Below are 20,574 nucleotides of genomic sequence, written 5' to 3' on the forward strand. Positions count from 1 at the left end.
TATACTGCTGTATTTGTGATGTTGTGGGCCTATATTTCTGCTGGAGGTCCTGGACATCTTGTTTAGACACATGACATTATGGATTCTATCAAATACCAACAGATTAAAAAATCAATAAGTGACTGGCTCTGTTAGAAATCTTATAATGGGCCATGTTTGGATCTTCCAACCATATAATAATCCAAACACAAACCTCAAAAACAACACAAAAATGGGTCACTGGGCACAAAACCAAGCTTCTGCTGGCCATTCCAGTCCTCTGACCTGAACCCTGTAGAAGATGAGTGAGGTGAACTGAAGAGAAGAAGCACCGTCATGGAGCTGTGAATCTAAAGGGTCTGGAGTGATTCTGGATGAAGGAATAGTCTCTGATCTCTTGTCAGGTGTTCTCTAACCTCATCAGGCATTATAGGAGAAAACTCCTATACTATTTTGGCAAATGGACGTTTAAAAAAATATTGAATAAAAGGGTGCTGTTAATTGTGTCCAATGTGTATTAGAGAAAAACATTTATTTCTTAATGATATTTCCCCCCCATTTTACATTCTTATGCTCCAATGAAAGGTTAGATTTTTGTGATTTATTTTTTTAAATAAGAGATCAAAAGGATTAAAAATGCAGATTTATTTCCACTGACTTCTTTGATCATATTTACCAAGGGTACCAACAATTCTGACAATGTGTGTAAGTACAATATAAAAACGTATGCACACAGTATCAAATTATCATTTTAAATGTTAGTACAATAGTTATTTAATATTTTAATAAATATTGATTTTCAAAGCGTTTTGCAACAAGCTCAAATGCGTATTACAAAATAAGTGCACTTAATCAAATGATTAATTAGTATTTAATTCTTATAACTTTTTTTATATTTATATAACATTTTTCTTTCTCTCTTCATCCACCTTTGCATTTATCTTGCATTTTATTTTATTTGTTTTACTGAGCTCATTGCGATGCATTTTAGAACAGTGTGTGTGTGTGTGTGTGTGTGTGTCTGTCTGTGTGTGTGTGTGTGTGTGTGTGTGTGTGTGTGTGTGTGTGTGTGTGTGTGTGTATGCGTAACCTAAAGATGCACCTCTCCGAGAGCAGCGCGTTAACCAGGCTGTCAGATCTTAATGAAGTGTCCTGGTGAGCCATATCAAAAGGGCTTTCCCGCCACACACACACGGGTATCATGCTGATAAGTGGAGACGCGGATGGGATCAGCGTGGGGGCTGATGTGATTTGACAGATGGGTTCTGTGATGCCCGTGTATTGAGGTCTCTCAAATCGATTAGTTTAAGTTAAGTGCACTCTCAGATGATTGTGTTGCGTCTTTATCGTTCCCCTCCACAACACCGGCAACCTCTGGTGCATCCTCCCGCTCTCTGCCAGCCTCCACCTGTTTGTGCAGGGGAAATGTATTATCTGAAATGATCAAATCTCAGCGGCACTTATTCTGTCTCTCTACAGTGTATGACTTTCACTTCAATTAAAGGACAGAGAATCCAGTAGACAATGTGTTTTGGGCACAGCACTTTTTTGGAGGATGCTGTTTGTAGGAGAACGAGAAAAGAGACTTGGTTATTACTTGTGTGCTTTCTCTCTCTCAGCGCTCCCAGGGGCAGTTATTATGGTCAGTACCTGTGGGCATGGTTGGTTTGTGGCACAGACTGTCTTGCTCTCCAGGGCTCATTATTACAGCATGGCCAGTCGCCCCAGGAGGGGCCTCTCTCTCGCTCTCCCACTGTCTTCCTCTCTTCTCTGGACTTCTCTGGATAGACACAGTTCCCTACGGTAGCAGCAACGGCAGCCTTAAATTTCCACCGGACTGTTCAGGCCCTTGCAGAAATGTGCTCATTCCCCATAATCCTCTGCTTTCTTACATGGACAAAATGTATAATGCTTTATTTAAAGGTAATGTGTGAATTTTTCGATGTTAAAATACTTTCTCCTGTCCTAGAAAGTATATGTAAGCCGTTTGCAGGTTGATTTCCACAGAAAAAGTAAAAACTATAGGACTGTGTGGCACTTTCTAGTCATAGCTGTTTGTTTGAGCAGCCAGATTTTGTCCAACCAGCTGCAGACAGAGGGAGTGTTTGAAAAACCAAGTTAAAACACAAGATTTTGGTTATGAATGACAGGTTTAATTTTGTAATAATCATTCCTAGTCTTAATGGTCTGTAGGTCATGATATTCCAAATAAAAGTTGTGTCTTCATCTAAATATTTAGTTTGAACATAAGACTCTAGATTACGCAGGCTGATAGGTCCTATGCAGTCTGCTATCAATCACATCATTTCCTATGTGGCATAAGCTTATTGGCCTCTGCTAATTCTGTAGTCAATGAAATTGCTTGCTTAACATTTAAATAGTCTCATTCAGTGTTTGCTGTACGCTGGTCCTGGAGCACACCAGTTCCTCTGAAACCCTCCACCTCCCCCAGCACCACCTGTCTAGACCTGCTGCGGGATTTATGGTTTCCTACTGCAGCAGTATATCTTGCATGCTTTTTTTACATGTTTTGTTCTTTTTTTCTTTGGATATAGTACAGTTGAAAAGTGGAAAGGAAATGAAGTGGGGCAAGCCAGGATTCAAATTCTGGTCACTCAAAGCGCAACTGCACTGTGTCGAAATGTTGAAATGCTGCCCATGAGGCCATCAGCTCTGACATGCACTTCTATTATGACCAACAATTGTCATAACCACCTTATTTTTAACATAAGGTTTGGAGCAGCTATTTTTAACCAGAATCTGCAAACCTTCTGGTGTCAGCTGCTTCCAGTTATTTAAGCTATGCAAAAACAAACCCAGGCTAACTGGAAAAAAAATCACGCCTGTGATTTATGCCCAAAATATTACATTGATTATTGCACATTTCATTCAGTGAGTGACACAAAAAATCACATTCAGTTTTATCCGAAATGTGAATCTGGCAATGTTTTATTACATTGGTTGTTGTATGTAACACAGCAGTTTGGAAATAAAATGTCCGGTGAGTGCTGCTAAAAGGTTAATGCTCTATTTTTGCTTATTCTTGCAAACATTTTGGTAGAGACATGTTTTTCAAATGAGCCTTTGTTGACTGTCTGTTATGCTGCTTCATGTTGCAAGCTGTTTTATTTTATCATAATATAATTTTTATATGTTATCATAATCATGAACACACTGAATAGCTGTTACAATATGGAAGTAAAGTGTGTTGCAAGCTCATTTCAAGTGTAACGTAGATATTCTAACGAATCCAAATAGCTTTTCTTAGTAATTAGCACAATGCTAAGCTAGTGGGCTAAGCTGTTACCTTGCTAGCAAAAGGCTAATTGATAACTCAAAAAAAGAGAAATGGGTAACACTTTGCAATAAGGGTACATGAATAATCATGTACTAATGCCTAAATTAATACTTAATTCATTACATACTAATGATTATTAAAGGAGTTAACTAATTATGAACTATACTTAACTACAACTGGAGTCATGCATGAATAACAGCAGCCTTAACTACATGTTAGTACATAGTTAATGCATTAATTGAAATTTATTGGTAAACTAAATCAAACAGCTTCTTTAAGAATGAATAAGAAATACTATGACTTTGAAATTAAATTAAATAATTTAATACTATCATAATTTGAGCAGCTGACATCTTCAGCTTTGTTATAAACATTATTGGGTGGCAATGGATTAGTTGATCCTCCTCATCAAGTGTAGAAAATACTAAATACACTAATGACTGATCTTGTCTGTTTTATGTACTTCTCTTTCTCTTTAAACTCACCCTGTTGTGACTTATACACGGATTAATAAAGACATTAAAACCCAAAAAGAACATTTGTATTTCTAAAGAAATGCTCAAACTGGACTCCAGTCGTAGTTAAGGATAGCTCTTCGTTAGTTCATAATTAGCTAACTCCTTTAATAATCATTAGTATCTGATGAATTTAGTATTAATTTAGGCATGATTATTCATGTACCCTTATTGTAAAGTGTTACTGAGAAATGTGACCATTTTTAGCAATTGCTTGTGATGTGTGATTTTTTATTTTTTTTACATTAACCTATTTTCTTGATTAAGAATGAATACACCTTAAGCAATTTTATAACCCACTAAAGTCTCAGTCAGTGGATTCTGTGGGGAAAACCTTGCATGACACTAACTGATATATAATTGCAATTATTTGTTTAAAGAAAAGTTGTATGTGTAGACGTGGTAGCTCTGACCTGTACCTTACTCCATGATGGTGGGAACTTAACGGGAAGATGGATGTCAGGAATATATAAAAGATCAATAAGTGTTTCCTGCTGTTTTAATGGACCGTGATTGGACTGAGTCATTCTTTGGATGGGCTCAACTTACTAATTTAGTATAAACACTATATATAGATATTTACAGAATGTATCTTAAGCTTAAAACTTGTTGACCAGTTTATCTTTTCAAGCACACTAATTGCTGGTATTGATTTCAATTTCAATTCTAGTATCTTTTCATACTTTTTTTTATGAATTATCCAAATGGACTTGTAGGAACTCATAACTGTAGCTGCTGTTTGTTTGAGAACAGCTCATTAAATGAACCATGGAGGGCTTTCCTGAGTGGGCTGTGCATTAGCAATGACCAAAACCAGGTGGTAAACTTCTCCAGCTTTAATTAAAATCCCTTAATTCCAGCGTTTGAACCCCAGGCTGTATTTCACAGGCGAGAGGGAGGCAGTCCGGAAGCTTCTTTGCTCGGCTCTGATGCATGGCCCCCTGTTGACACGCACTAATTTTGATATATACGAGCGGATGAATCTCTAATTACGTTTTGGCATGAACTCTGAAGTTACTTAGCATTGCACTTAATTATTTTTATACTGACGCTTTAACAGTAAAGTACTGTGGTGTAAATTAGGCAAACCCCACTGTTTTTTTTTTTTTTACTTTGAAACCCACTGACAAGATTTGCTGTTGTTGCTTTTTGCTACTGTTTTTGCTATACATAATTTATTTTATGTTTATATATGATACTTTATATATACTTTCTTAGTTATTCATTTAGATATTTAATGGTTGCTTAAAGGCCAATAATGTTTTAATTGCAGAGCTGATTGGTTGCTCATACAGTGAGGGTCCCCTGACGGGTTAGCAGAGCCCAGGTGTCGTGTCATTTCCTGTGTAAGTGAACTCACAGAGCACGGAGCCTCAACACACGCAAGCACACACACGTGCCCATGCAGCCCTGACTATAGCTCACCTGAGATCCAGTTTAATTGTTCCTAATTAAAGTTGTACATGAATTGTCTGTAATTAAACATGTGCACAGTTCATTAGTGCTCCCTAAAACAAAAGGGCTTCATTTTTATGTGTGTATAATTGTCATGCAAATGAATCTGTGTTGCTCTATAGGAATCTGTCTTTCCCTAAGGTCGTAGTTAGAAAGGTCTATCTGGTCTGCACTGCAATATCTATTTTCTTAGTACAATGTATTGCATTTTTTTTTCTCTAAATACTTATTATAATTAAAAATATCATATTTAATTGAACCAATTGTATGGATCAATTCTAGAACTGGTAATGGTGGAATGGATCAAGCCAAGAAAGAAAAACGACTCATGATTTTCAAACTAATGAAATCTCAAAGGGCTTTTTAAAGATAACAATTAAGCAGAATAGGTGCCAATGAAAAAGAATGCAATCATCTCTGCTATCTCTGTTGTCTTAAAGAACAGCTCAGAAAGCGGGAAAGCCTGGGAAAACTGCTTTCTGCCATCTTGCAGAAAATTACACACGAAGAAAGGGTAGACTCTCTGAAGGATTAACACTTAATTACGGCTTAATTAGCATAATTATGCATGCTAATAGCATCTCAAATGGATAGCGGTTGTCGAGAGGATTGAACCATCTGTAATTGTAGGGGATTAATACATCATTTTTTATTTCCAGCATCATTGTAACTCTCTTCCTCTTGCAAGTGCCTCTCATTAATCAATTTCACATATATTATATTTAAATTTTGGTGCCTTTTTTCATAATACATCATTAGGGTCATCCCTGTGCAGCTATGAGACAAGACTAATGAGATCTCAGGTGGATCTTTATAACTGAACAAAAGCAAAGAACAGGTGAACCCTCTTCAGAGTAAACTTGAACTGAACATGTTTAGAATGAACTGGGAGTATAAAGACCAGCTGGGAGTTTGAGGGTTAACTGAAACTGTAAACATTAACTGAATGCAGACTCCGCAAACAATTAAATAAAAGTGTAAGGAATAACTGAGTATGTAGACATCAACTGGGAGTCTTGAGGGTTAACTGGGAGTAAAGAGATTAACTGGCAATATAACACTGTGTCTACACCGGACACAATCTGTGAGATGCAGTGAGACAAAAGACAATAGAAGTCATTATAATCAGTGATTGTGTCTACTGTGGCACTGCCCAATGCAGCATGCCTGTGACCGTAAACTGATGCCATGTGGTATTTAATGTAGACTCATAATGTACTCGCACTACTTCTGAGTTCAGAATAAACTGTTATAGAAGAGATTAGATAAGACATGATGGTAAATTGGGGGTATAGAGATTAACTGACAGTATGAGGGGGAATTTGGAGTATAGATTTGTGCAGAGAAAAAAGTAAATGTACAGATTATCTGCAAGTTTAGAAGGTGTAAAGATTATCTGGGACTGCAGAAGTGGACTAAACTTGAAAACGGTTACACTTTATTTCGCTAGTCCACTTTAGACATTCTACTAACTATAAGTAACTTTGTAATTACATGTGAACTACATCTCAACTAATTCTCATTAATTTGCAACTACATGTCTACTAACTCTCAGTAGGATAGTTTTAGGGTTAGTAGATTAAGTTGACATATATTTGCAAAATTTCTCATACTCAGTATGTTGTATGTTGTGGACCCATCAAAATAAAGTGTTAGAAGATATTAAGCAGACAGTCTACTAATAATTACTGCTAGTTTACATGTAGTTGCAAAGTTACTTACTGTTAGTAGAATGACTAAAGTGGACTATCGATATAAAGTGTTACCTTGAAAACTAAATTTACATTTACATTTATTCATTTAGCTGACGCTTTTATCCAAAGCGACTTACAATTGCTATATATGTCAGAGGTCGCACGCCTCTGGAGCAACTAGGGGTTAAGTGTCTTGCTCAGGGACACATTGGTGTCTCACAGTGGATTCGAACCCGGGTCTCTCACACCAAAGGCATGTGTCTTATCCACTGCGCCATCACCACCAAATTAAACTCGAAGTGGACTGTAGAAGGTAACCTCAGAGTGTACAGATTAACTAGAAGCACAGGAGATAAACTCATAAACTGTACAAAATAAATGGAAATGTAAAAGATAAACAGCAAGTGTACATATTAACAGGAAACAAAACATATTCTGTGAGTGTACAGATTAACTGGAAGTGCAGAAACTAAACTGTGAGTGTACAGATTAACTGGAAGTGCAGAATATAAACTGGGAGTGAACAGATTAACTGGAAGTGCAGAATATAAACTGGGAGTGAACAGATTAATTGAGACTGTAAAAGGTAAACAGGGAGTGTACAGATTACCTGTAAATGTAGATGATAAACTGGGAATTTACAGATCAAGTGAAACTGTAGAAGGTAAACTGGGAGTGTTGAGATTAAGTGAGAGTGTAAATTGAAAATGGATGGTGAATTGGGAGTACAGAGATTAACTGGAAATGCAGATTGTAATTAAGATTGTAGAGACTGAGAGTGAGAAGATCAGAATCAGAAATAACAAAGATTAACTAAGAGTGAGATTAAGTGAAATGTGGTGGGCAAAATGGGAACTGGGATTGAACAGATGAACTAGGACTCTGAAGGGAGCACTGGAAGGTGAAGTAGGATTGTTAATATTGGTAGGGCTCTTCACCTCTGGTCTCGGAGGGTCTCTGTTTTCTGCAGAGTTTAACTCGAACCCTACACACCTGAACAAGCTAACCAAGATCTTCAAGATTACAAGAAATTTAGAGGGAATTTGATTGGGGATGAAGGACCAGAGTTGAAAACCCTGGGCTAGGGTGTGGAGAATGAATTATGATGGATTCATTGGGAGTTTAAAAATTAACTGCGAATTTGGGAGTAAAGGATTTGAACTGTGGGTGTAGAGGCTAATTTGTGGAAGGGAAAATGGGAATGAACAAGGAATAACAAGGGATGGTTAACTGAGCAAAACTGTAACATCTTTCCCATTATTTGGACACACCAAGATTCATTGTAATATTAACAAAAATAAACATTAAAAACTTCCATGCAATAAAATAAACGTTAATTCACAGTAAAATCCTGTATCACATAATACTGTATCACCATTCAATTCAAGAATTATATCAACAGCCCCTTGTTATTAAAATAAAAGATGATAAAAGTTGTTCTTGATAACGTGTGTCATCGTTATCTACTCCATGACTTTAAACCGGCATTGACATTTTCCAAAAGCCGTTGAGGATCTTCTGCTCGTCTTGTTCAGACACGGCGATCAATAGCGTTTTCTGCAGGGACTGGATCGGCCGGCAGAACTGAAGATGATATGAGGAGAGGGGAGTGAGAGAGAGGAAGGGCTAATCAATGAGGAGTCTTGAACTTGGGAAACCCTTTTCATGTTTGGTATTAAGCTACGATCTTGCCTGTCGCTCAGACTCCAGAACAAACTGAGATGATGGGCAGCAGTGTGATAAAATGAGGGAATGTAAGGGTAAAGTGATGCAGTAACTAATTCATGCCAGTATGAGGCTGTAGGAAATCACATTAGCACTTACATAAGTGCGACTAGGGGTTTTTATTAACATTTATAAGTATAATTTGACATTGTTTAAAGCACAGCTAACAACTTACTAAAAATGAACATTGATCGAGAACCTGCATATATATATATATATATATATATATATATACAGTGCTGCTTGAAAGTTTGGGAACCCCTTGCAGAATCTGTGAAAATGTGAATAATTTTAACAAAATAAGAGAGATCATACAAAATGCATTATGCAGTACTATCCTGAGTACGATATTTTACATAACAGATTATTACATTTCATCCACAAGACAAAAAAATAGCTTAAATTATTAAAATAACCCCATTCAAAAGTTTGGGAACCCTTGGTTCTTAATACTGTATGTTGTTACCTGGATAATCCACGACTGTTTTTTTTGTGTTTTTTTTCATGTGATGGTTGTTCACGAGTCCAGAACAGTTAAACTGAGCACTATTCTTCAGAAAAATCCTCCAGGTCCTGCAGATTCTTGCATCGTTTGCATATTTGAACCCTTTCCAGCAGTGACTGTATGATTTTGAGATCCACCTTTTCACGCTGATGACGACTGAGGGACTCAAACACAACTATTAAAAAAAGGTTCAAACATTCACTGATGCTCCCGAAGGAAACACGATGCATTAAGAGCCGGGGGGTGAAACTTTTGTGAATTTCAAGATCAAGGTAAATTGTACTTAATTTGTTTTCCGGGAAACATGGAAGTATCTTCTGATGCTTCCGAAGGGCAGTACTAAATGGAAAAAAATTATATTTCTACAAAATATGCTCAGTTTAACTGTTCAGAACAAACAAGGGATTCACAAACAACCATCACAAAACAAAAAAAAAAACTGTCGTGGATCATCCAGGTAACCACACACAGTATTAAGAACCAAGGGTTCCCAAACTTTTGAATCAGGTTATTTTAACAATTTCAGCTATTTTTTTTTTTGTCTTGTGGACTAAATGTAAACATCTTTTTAAAAATATCTTACACGGGACAGTACTAAATAAAAAGATTACATGCATTTTGTATGATCTCTCTTATTTTGTTAAAAATACTCACATTTTCACAGATTCTGCAAGGGATTTATATATACATATATACACACACACACTGCCCTCCAGAAGTTTGAAAACGCCCTAGAAATGTGGGGCATATTGGCATTAATCCTTTTTAATTTGTGATAATTTTGCACTGATAAGGGACAACACAAATTACGAAAACATATTTTATTACATAATTTATACATAGAAAAAACAAAATTTTTCGATTCATCAAAATATCGACCATTAGCAGCACTGCATATTCTGGGCATCCGAGCTGTCAGTTTATTCAAACATTGACTTGATACTCTATATTACTCCGAGCCTCCTGAAGGATTGCCCAAAAAATATTCACACTGGTTGGACACTTCTTACGGACATCATGGTCCAGTTCTTCCCATAGTAGCTCAATTGGGTTGCGGTCGGGTGATTGGGGAGGTCATTCCATGACAGACATGATGCCAGCTGTCTGTTTCCTCTCTAAATAGGATTTGCACAGCTTGGAAGTATGCTTCGGGTCATTGTCTTGTTGGAAGGTTTAGGAAGGTTGGGGTGTTTCCCAATATATATATATATATATAGACTTTTTCTATGTACACAAAAGGCCTATTTCTCTCAAATATTGTTCACAAACCTGTCTGGATTCATGCCAATATTGTCCAAAACCCCACTTTTCTAGGGCGTTTCCAAAGTTTTGGAGGGCAGTGTATATATATATATATATATATATATATATATATATATTCTACATTGGTTTTGAATCACTTTTTTTTTTTTTTTTGTGGTGTTTTTTTATATGCTATTCATTTGAAACTTAAGTAATAATAAAAAAAAAAAAGATAATTGTAAGATCATTTTAGTGTGAGAAGTTACTGGCATCTCTGGGCTCAAATGTGTGCTTGAAAGCAGTGTTTTTTTGTGAGCTCTGTCTGGACTCTTTCTAGCTAATGGATAATTTGCATTATCGATGAGGTAACCCTGTCACCTCCAACATGGACTTTTAAAAAGAGAATAATTTTATGTTAATTAGATATTGATGCCATAATGATTAATTGGCTCCTGAGTGTTGTTAATATGCAGTAGTTGTCGTGTAATGTGCATTTCTAATGACTTTGTATCAGTTTGTTCAAACAAGGGGGAGGATTCGACCCTGGTGAAAGCTTTTTAGAAGAGACACTGATGATTCACTGGTGACGTCATTATATATTTTAAAAAATACTCTCTGAATCATGTCAAATGCACTGAAGTATGATGGTTATCTGGCATTTTAAAATGTAAATGATTTCTTTGTGAAGTTAAGTGAGTTGAAACATCATGTGAACTCACACGTTTCACAGTAATGCTTCTCTCTGTAGTGCGGTGGACCAGCAGACTGCTCATCCATCTTCCGCTCTGACAGCTTAAAGTGGCTGCTTTTGCCCTTTTGATTCACAGATGGGGTGAATGTGGCAGTCGTTTTAATTTTAAATGAAGTTGAGCCTCAAAGTCTCAGGAATCTATCGCTGCTTAATCATAGCACCTGCAGATCAGTACACACACGTCAGAACCCACCCAAAAGTACCAGCCTATCAGAAGATACCCATCAGTACTCATCTATTGTCCAAAAGCGCCAGCATATAAGCATCAAAACACTCATCAGCACCCATTAGCGCATTGCAAAGAGTCTCTCCTGCAGTCTCGAAATTGGAGCTTATTCAATAAAAGTGGCCAAATCTTGCCAGGATTGATCACAAGAAATTCAATCCTTCCACTTCTTCTCCTCCAAATCATAATTCAGCCAGAAAAGTAACATTTAATTGTACAATAGCGCTGACTAATCACATAAAGTATCCTTATTTTCATGTAAAGGCTAAAATCATAAGTTTAATTTTCTGTAAACCCTGCTGCAGTATTTACTTCTTATTAATGTTTGCTAATGCTGAGTTAACACTGTGCGATTTTCAAAGGCATCAGATCACTTTTGTTTTATTTATCTGGGGTAGCATTGAGTTGCTGTTGTGTTCACACTGCACGATGGATCAGTGATTGGAGGTTATACACTGCATGACTTTACAATAGGAAGAATCACCGACAAGCTACAAACTACATTTCACAACAGAACGCACGCGAGAAGTGATAAGGAAATATCTATAATGGTACATTAAAATGGGGCGTCGGTATCAGTGCCCCTCTGTTACTTTGAATCAAGTGACGTCAAGCGTTGCCAAACTGAATTGTGGGTCCGTTGCATCACGTCACTGGTGTTGTATTCTCAGCCTCAGACGTCACGCCTACGGACCCTTGGCTAAACGTCTGATGCATATGGAACACAACAGTGGAAACACTTCAGGAGTTTCGGAGTCGTCATCGGATTGGTTGAATTATACAGGATTTCCGGGAGATGTGTGTGTCGCATTCTTTAACGTTCCACCTGGACCCCTTACCAAAGAAGAAAGCCATGGTGTTTACAACTGTGATAACGAGCACTTATCAGGTCAACTAAACGCTGGATTTTCAAAAGTATGTGAAATATTTAAAGTTCGCAGCATAGAATCTTTAAAATACTTCAGAGAGTTTTACACACCGGTCTGTTATTGTGGTGACATTTCCACGCCCCGAAACGTGACGCTGAATGAAACAAACTGTGATTGGTTGTTTGACATGTCGGTCAAACGCCCTCATGGGCGAGCCTTGGCCAATAAAAGCTGCCATGGATTCCAGACGTTCAGCCGTCAGTCTGAAGGTCTGGCTACGCGAGACTACTGGCGTTGCTCATGGCAAAAGTTGAAAACTTTTTAACTTTTCAAGCGCCAACGCAGGCGTCAGCCAATCAGTTCGCCTTATGCAAATATACTAGTGCAGACGCTAGCCAATCGCATTCATGCAACACTAGAAAAGTACTGTGATTGGCTGTTGTCACTATGACGGTCATGTCAACACCAAGTTTCAGACATGCCCTCCGTCAAGCGTTGATGCCGACACCCCGTGTGAATGTACTCCTCCCCAAACTTCCTGCTGCGCTGTATTTTGCTCTCTCATTGGCTGTAGATCATTGGCAATGTATTTTTCAACCATAACACATTTCACACACAAGGATTTTTTCAGATTGCATCTTTGATAATTCATACTGTATGATTGTCACTCGCTTGAACAAGCACCGATTTGACTTCAATTTCGGGCATTTTGATTTCGCAAAACCTCTCGGCGAGTGAAAATTGGGGCTAATATCATGCAGTGTGAACATCACTATTACTACTTAAAAAATAGATAGATAGATAGATAGATAGATAGATAGATAGATAGATAGATAGATAGATAGATAGATAGATATGTTTTAGATACATCTATATGCCATATGTAAAGCTTTAATGTTGTATACATGACAAGACAATGTAATAAAAATGAACTTATGTTGTTGTCTTAAATAAAAGTAGCTCATGGCGTGAGATGGGGAAAAAAACAGCGAGACTTAACAGAAGTGCACGTTTTATTATAGACCACTGAATTAAATTTCACTGTATTATTGATTTAAAGTAAAGGAAAATTATATTTTACTGGAAAACAAGGCAAAAAAACAAATATTTTTGCAGGTTATGGTTACATTTGGCATTTATGTCAACCTTGCAGGTTTTTGTGTGTAAGTAAAATAAATAAATAAGAAAATAAATAAATAAATAAAATGAATGAATGAATAAATTTTGTATTTCTTCTCATTGATAAAGTTAAATAATATTCCACTGAAATACAAGGCAAACAAATAAACAAATGATTCATGAATGATTTTTGTAATTTATGTGTCCATTTTGCAGTATTGTGTGGCCTGCTGCTTGCTTTCTGTGTTGCAGGTCTCCGGGCAAACTAAACACTGGGCTAAAACAGATGAGAGTCAGAGCAGAAGTGACACAATGACTGTTCTGCTCATTGATTGGCCTGACACTTTCACTCATTCTGAGATACAGCGGCCTGTCTGTCTGTCTGTCAACAATGTCAGAGAGACACAGTGAGTGACTGACAGCCCAGCCCAGCACCTGACACCTGGGACAACGACATTGTCGTGACACTACTGTGCTGCTCTGAGCAGTGTGTGTGAGTGAGTATCCACCCTTTTGGCCGACCATTTATCAGTGGTATTTTTCCACCATTTAGACCTGTCATGTCATCATGATACACTCATTTGACACGTGAACTAAACTGCTTCAAATTGGAGGTTAGTGAGATCTCATGCACTAGTGCAAGTGTGTGTGTGTGTGTGTGTGTGTGTGTGTGTGTTTTTAGAGAACACAAAACAGACAGCGGGATACTTACACAGACATTACCTACACACATCATAACTGTGTTACTGTCATTTTTGTTTTAATGAAACCATACACTTTATGGACTTAATAGCAGTTTCATTAATAGTTTCAAACAGTACTAGTGCATTGTTGTCACATGACCTCATGATGCTGCATGCAACTCTATATTTTATTCACTTCAAGTAGTTTCAAGTTGGAAAAATTGTTATTTAAAATGGTATTTTGCATATATATGCAAATGCATATGTGTCTGTGTGGTTGTTATAATTAGATGTCAATTAAAGATGTTCATTATAATATTTTTATTATTATTATTAAAATTATTATTTTTTATATTGTCAGTTCTAGAAGAAATTTCTTCTAGATGGTCTGACCAAATAATTAGTCAAGAAGATTCAAATGTTCAAATTCACAGTTTACCTCCAGGATTGTTTTGCAAAAATGGAAATAGAAGGCCAATTTGAGCACATTGCATTGTGGGACATAATATAGCTACTGTGTATACATTTGAGTCATCTGGATATTTTATGCGTACAGATCATCTGCATACTGGACTGCAGAAATAGACTATGTTAATATGTTATCCTAAACATAACCTTGCATGTTTTTGTGTGTAAGTTGATGTGTGTTGAACACATGTGACAGACTGACATTATGTTCGCTCCGGGTTAATGGCTCAAGATAAAAAATCGAAAGACTTGGAAATCACATGCACAAAGACAATGTCTATTATGTTTCATGTCAGTGCACATCTGTCTTTGCGTTGTCACTGTGATCTCAAACAGATAAACTCCCTTTTTCCTGTGGGATTGTGGGATGACACAGGCAGTCAATTTCCAGCCCTTGATTTGATTGATAAATCCTCAGTGACAAGACAGAATAAAAGAGCCCTATTTGCTTTGATACATATAAATAGGAAATTAAGCAGCAGTATTGTCAGGGTTAATTAGTCGACAGTGAGGCGGGATGTCTGGCCTGTTTGACATGCTGAATTTCCAGTAAGCCACACACACACACACACACACACACACACACACACTAGGGAGTAGTTACTCTAATGGCTAATCTCTCTCTTCTGCTGTTCAAGTTCCTGCTGGTCTTGTCTCTGAAATAGAAAAATTATTCTCACTTGTTTGATTACAGCACAGAATCATATGGTGTGACTTTGTTTCATAAATAATAACAACCACAACGAGTATGTACATCGATGAGGTGGGGGAGGTGTTATCTCTCTCTCTCTCTCTCTCACACACCTCTACAGTCGTTGCTAACAAGGAGAAAAGTGGTGACAATTCTAGGCTGGTGGGGGCCCACAGCGATTTCAAACACATCGCCCTAACATGTACATTAAACTGTTCATATGCATATTTCATTCAAAAATCTCATGACTTGACCTTCCAGAGAAACAGCCTCTTTCTTGTATGTATGTATGTATTTATTTATTCATTCCTTCCTTCAGTTATATAAAGTACTGTAATGTAAAGAAATGTGCATGGAATGTCCTTACATCTTTATTTATATTTAATATACATTCTCATCATTTTGATAAAAACGTTCTGAGATCAATATTCTCTGAATGTCTTTATGATGTTATTTGTACTTGTGAACCTTCTTATAATGTTCAAAGTAAATATCCTTAGAACAACATACGTCCATATGTTTTTTGTACTTGATAAATCTAAGAAACTTTTTGTAACCTTTAAATAGCGTTATAATCACAAACAAGAAAAGCAGATATTTTAACATTCTGTGATGTTCTTTTTTAACCTTTTAACGTTCTTTTAACCTTAACGTAAAATGAAATATGTTCAAATAACATTTTGGGTAAAAATAATGTTTGTAGAATGTTGTAAGAAGCGTTTTTGTAACAAATAGTGTTATAATCACAACAAAACATTTCAACATACAAGTTTTAGAAAGATTTCCAAACAACAATATAACAACATTTTTATAACCTTTTTGTTACCTGGGTGTTTACAATTAATTTCCATATTTGTTGTTAATAGCAAACAATATTAATAATTTTAATTACAATTAATATATTTTAATTTTAATTTTAATCAGTTGACCCACACATTTCAACAACAGAAAATGTTATTTATTTATTTATTCGTTCATTCGTTCGTTCATTCATTGAAATCTGGTTGGATGAGCTATGTTAAAAGCAGTTGTACAAACATGTAATGGCATGTTAACTAATCTTCTCTTTATTAATGTGACAACTATAAACATCTACTGTCAGTGTTTAATTAGGCCTATAGACAGCCTAATTGTGTATTGTGATTACTGTGATTAGTAACTCTAGCTTAATGCTTTAAAACAACAGATGTTGGGTTTATGTTGGGTTTACCTTAATAATGGTCCTAATAATGTTTCTTTTTCCCCCTCAAAGGTTCCAAGGATGCTAAAAGTGCACGGTGTGATTCTATTAAATAACATCTGAATAACTTACTTGCATTCATTTTAGCTTGGTACTCGATTTACTCTAGTGTACATCAAGAAACTGAACTTTGATGCGTTTAAGTGTTTGTGCAGGAAGTCCACAGTATGAAACTCTTATTAAACACACAGTGACATTGAGTGGAGGACTATGAGTCTAACTGCAGAATCACCCAATCTAACGCTAGCGCTTGAATGAGTTCCTTGACATTGAACCCGCACTTGTTACCAACATGTTAGTCGAAATGACAACGAAACAGAGAGAGGACACGAGGGAGAGCCGTAAGTCATTACCCGCTGGAAATAGCGCACCATTGAAAAGATAAGCGCAACAATGACTTCCCATCCCATGATACATCTCAGGACTTGCCATGTTATTTCCACCCTCTTATATATGGTTCCTGTTATTGAATTTAGCGCTGGATAAATAGAGCAGGATGGTCAGACCTGCTCACAGGGGTTCCGACACATTATCTCAACTGATAACATCTAGGAGTGTGTGTGTATGCGTGTGTGTGTGTGTGTGTGTGTGTGTGTGTGCGTGTGTGTGTGTGTGCGTGTGTGTGTGTGTGTGTGTGTGTGTGTGTGCGTGTGTGTGTGTGTGTGTGTGTGTGTGTGTGTGTGTTAGGAGATATAAATATTGTTTGGTCTGTATAAAAGTAATAGAAGTCAATGGAAAGTCTCCACAATTGACAGAAACAAACATTGTTGTTGTTGTTTTTCATTTTTCATTTATTTGTGTTTTAGTTCTTTTAATTTCAGTTTGGAATCTAGAACAGATATCGGGTAAACAACATAATTAAAAATAAACATTCCACAAGAAAAAAAAAAAGCTTTTTTTGGGGGAATTTGGGATCTAGAACATAATTAAAGACATAATTAAATATAAATGTTCCACAAAAACAAAACCTTTATTTTTGTTTGTGTGTTTTCATTGCATCTTATTTTAGAATCTAGCACAGACAGCATCAAATGAAAAACTTATATAAACACTCCACAAGAAAAAAATAAATAAATCTATCAAAAGAAAACTATTGTTTGTTGTGTATTTTGGGATCTAGAAAAGACAGATAAAACATATAATTAAATATAAACATTCCACAAAAAAAAAAAAAAAAAAAAAAACTTTATATGAGTTTGTTTTCATTTCGTTTTGGAATCTAGCACAGATGTCAGATTTAAAAGAAAAAGAAACATAAACACACAAAAAAATAAAATAAGAGAAGGCTATTGTTTGTTTGTTGTGCATTTTGAGATCTAGAACAGACACATAAAAGACATAATTAAAAATAAATGTTCCACAAGAAGAAAACAAAAACAAAACATTTCTTTGTTTGTTTGTTTGTTCATTTGTTTGTTGTGTATTTTGGGATCTATAACAGACAGATAAAATACATAATTAAATATAAACATTCCACAATGAAAATCAAAAACAAAAACCTTTTTTGTTTGTTTAATTTTGGAATCTAGCACAGACATCATATAAGCAATATACTTAAATATAAACACTCCAAAAGCAAATAAATAAATAAATAAAAGAAAAAGAAAACTATGGTCACACTTTATATTAAGTGGCCTTAAAACTTGCATCAAAAAATAAGTGCAATGTACTTATTATGGTCATATTGTATTGCAACACACTTCTGCTGCTGTTGAGGTGGGATACGGGTAAGGTTAGGGACAGGTTTGTTGGTATGGGTAGGTTTAAGGTTGGGTTAAGGTGTAAGTGATGGGTCAACAGCGTAATTATACATGTAATTACAGAAATTAATTACAGATGTAATTACATATAGGTATTTTTTTACAATTATAAGTACAATGTAAAAACTTGTATGTACACAATAAGTGCATTGTACCAAAGGATTAATTTAAATGTAAGTACACAGTAGTTAAGGCCACCTAATATAAAGTGGGACCAAATGAAATATATTTTCTCTCATTTGCTGCCTGCATTTAAGATCCAGCAGATGAAAAAGGACTCTCTTTTCCTGACAGAACTTCTGGTGATCGCTATGTTTGATTAAAAACGAAATCTTTAATTGTATGCTAATGTATGTATAAGGGTGGAATTGATTTGGGAGTGGAAGGGATGTGATGTAAATGGGAAAAGAGAGGGAAATGTGACCTATTGAAGAGACACTCGATCCTGTGTCACTTTACAACCAGACCTCATCACTTAGTGCCGTGTGATAACCTCATACAACCATCTCTTTAATTTAAAGTCAGCTGCAGACACGGACTGGCCCACAGCCGTAACCAGCTACAGCCTCAGATATAAGTAAAACCTGTCATAACAGCAATTAGAAAGATAAAAGCTGCTTTCTGGTTGGTGTAAGTCAGCCCAAAAGTTTCTCCATATTGATACTCGTGTATATTTAACATTTTTAAGCCTTGTAGACATGGTCTAAAGTCAAGTCACCTTTATTTATATAGCGCTTTTAACAATACAGATTGTGTCAAAGCACTTAACAGTATCAAATTGGAGCATAAAGAGTCAGTAATGTGTAATAATAAGATTAAGCACTCAATTTTAAGTTAAAGGCATTTCATTATTGAATTCAGTGATGTCATTGTCTAGCTCAGGTTAGTTAAATAGTATCTGTGAAATCAAATTGACGATAATCACTGGAAATTAAGTGTCCCCGACTGAGCAAGCCAGAGGCAACAGGCAAGGAACCAAAACTCCCCTCTGTGACAGAATGGAGAAAAAACCTTGGGAGAAACTAGGCTCAGCCGGGGGGGCCAGTTCTCCTCTGGCCAGGATATTGTTTAATTAAAATTTTAAATGTTTAAATGTATTATATTTCTATTTTTATATTGTTGCAATTTCTAACAATAATAGTATTATTGTCACAATGCACATAGCGGGGAGGAACAAGGAACACGCAGATGAGGATGTAACTCAAATAACAGACTTTAATGTTGACATCAGGACAGGGCAGGACAAGGCAAGGCAGACACAGACACAGACACAGACACAGACACAGACATCAAACACCGGGGGTAACGACTAGACCAGACGCCACAACACAGACAGGACTTAAATACTAGGGATAATTAGACGAACACGGCTGGAACAGAATAAACTACTAATGACATCAAACGAGGACAGGAAACAAACCAAATATGGAAACACAGGGAGCACGTAGAAACACAAGACACACACAACAGAGGTCTGACAATTATGTAGTTAGGTATTTTATTATATTTTTAGTTATTTTGTTTTATTTTTATTGTATTTAAGTCGAGGTCTTCACTGGGAATATGTCCCCGGGGCTCATCCAGGTGTCCGGCCTCCGCCGACGATCAGACATCATCTCCCGGCGCTGATCCACCATCTGATCCAGACGCGGACTGAGAAACAGAATAAGAAAGAAACAGACAAATATTAGCGTAGATGTCATTCTTCTTACGATGTAACGAGTACATCAGGTGTTATGAGGAGTGTTCCCGGTTCTGGTTGATCTAATTAATGCAGCCTCACAATCCTTTAACGGATTTGAATAATATAAGTGTATTAGTGTGTTATGTGTAAGCCAGGTTAAAGAAATGTGTCTTTAATCTAGATTTAAACTGACAGAGTGTGTCTGCCTCCCGAACAGTATTAGGTAGATTGTTCCAGAGTTTGGGTGCTAAATAGGAAAAGGATCTGCTGCCCGCAGTCGATTTTGATATTCTAGGTATTATCAAACGGCCAAATTATCAAATTATCAAACGGAGTTTTGAGAACGCAGCGGACGTGGAGGACTATAATGTGATAAGTGTAAATGATTACTAATTTTTTTGATGTTTATAAGGTTTGTACCGATTTATGTGTATAGTTATTTTGAAGGACCTTTATTATGATACTGCCTTAACGAGCACCAACATGTGTATAAAGCGCGTTCTGTTTCCGCAATGTGTATGTGCGCACACTTTCTTGAAAGACGCAGCTTAATGTATGACGGTTTTCTTCCCTCCATGAAGTGTTGTGCATCCCATTTGAGGGTTATAAGGTAAACTAAGTTTGATTATCTTTTTTTTTTTTTTGTAATTGTATCGTTTTATTGTGATGT

Source organism: Barbus barbus (assembly GCF_936440315.1).
Source record: "Barbus barbus genome assembly, chromosome: 50".
Lineage (NCBI taxonomy): Eukaryota > Metazoa > Chordata > Actinopteri > Cypriniformes > Cyprinidae > Barbus > Barbus barbus.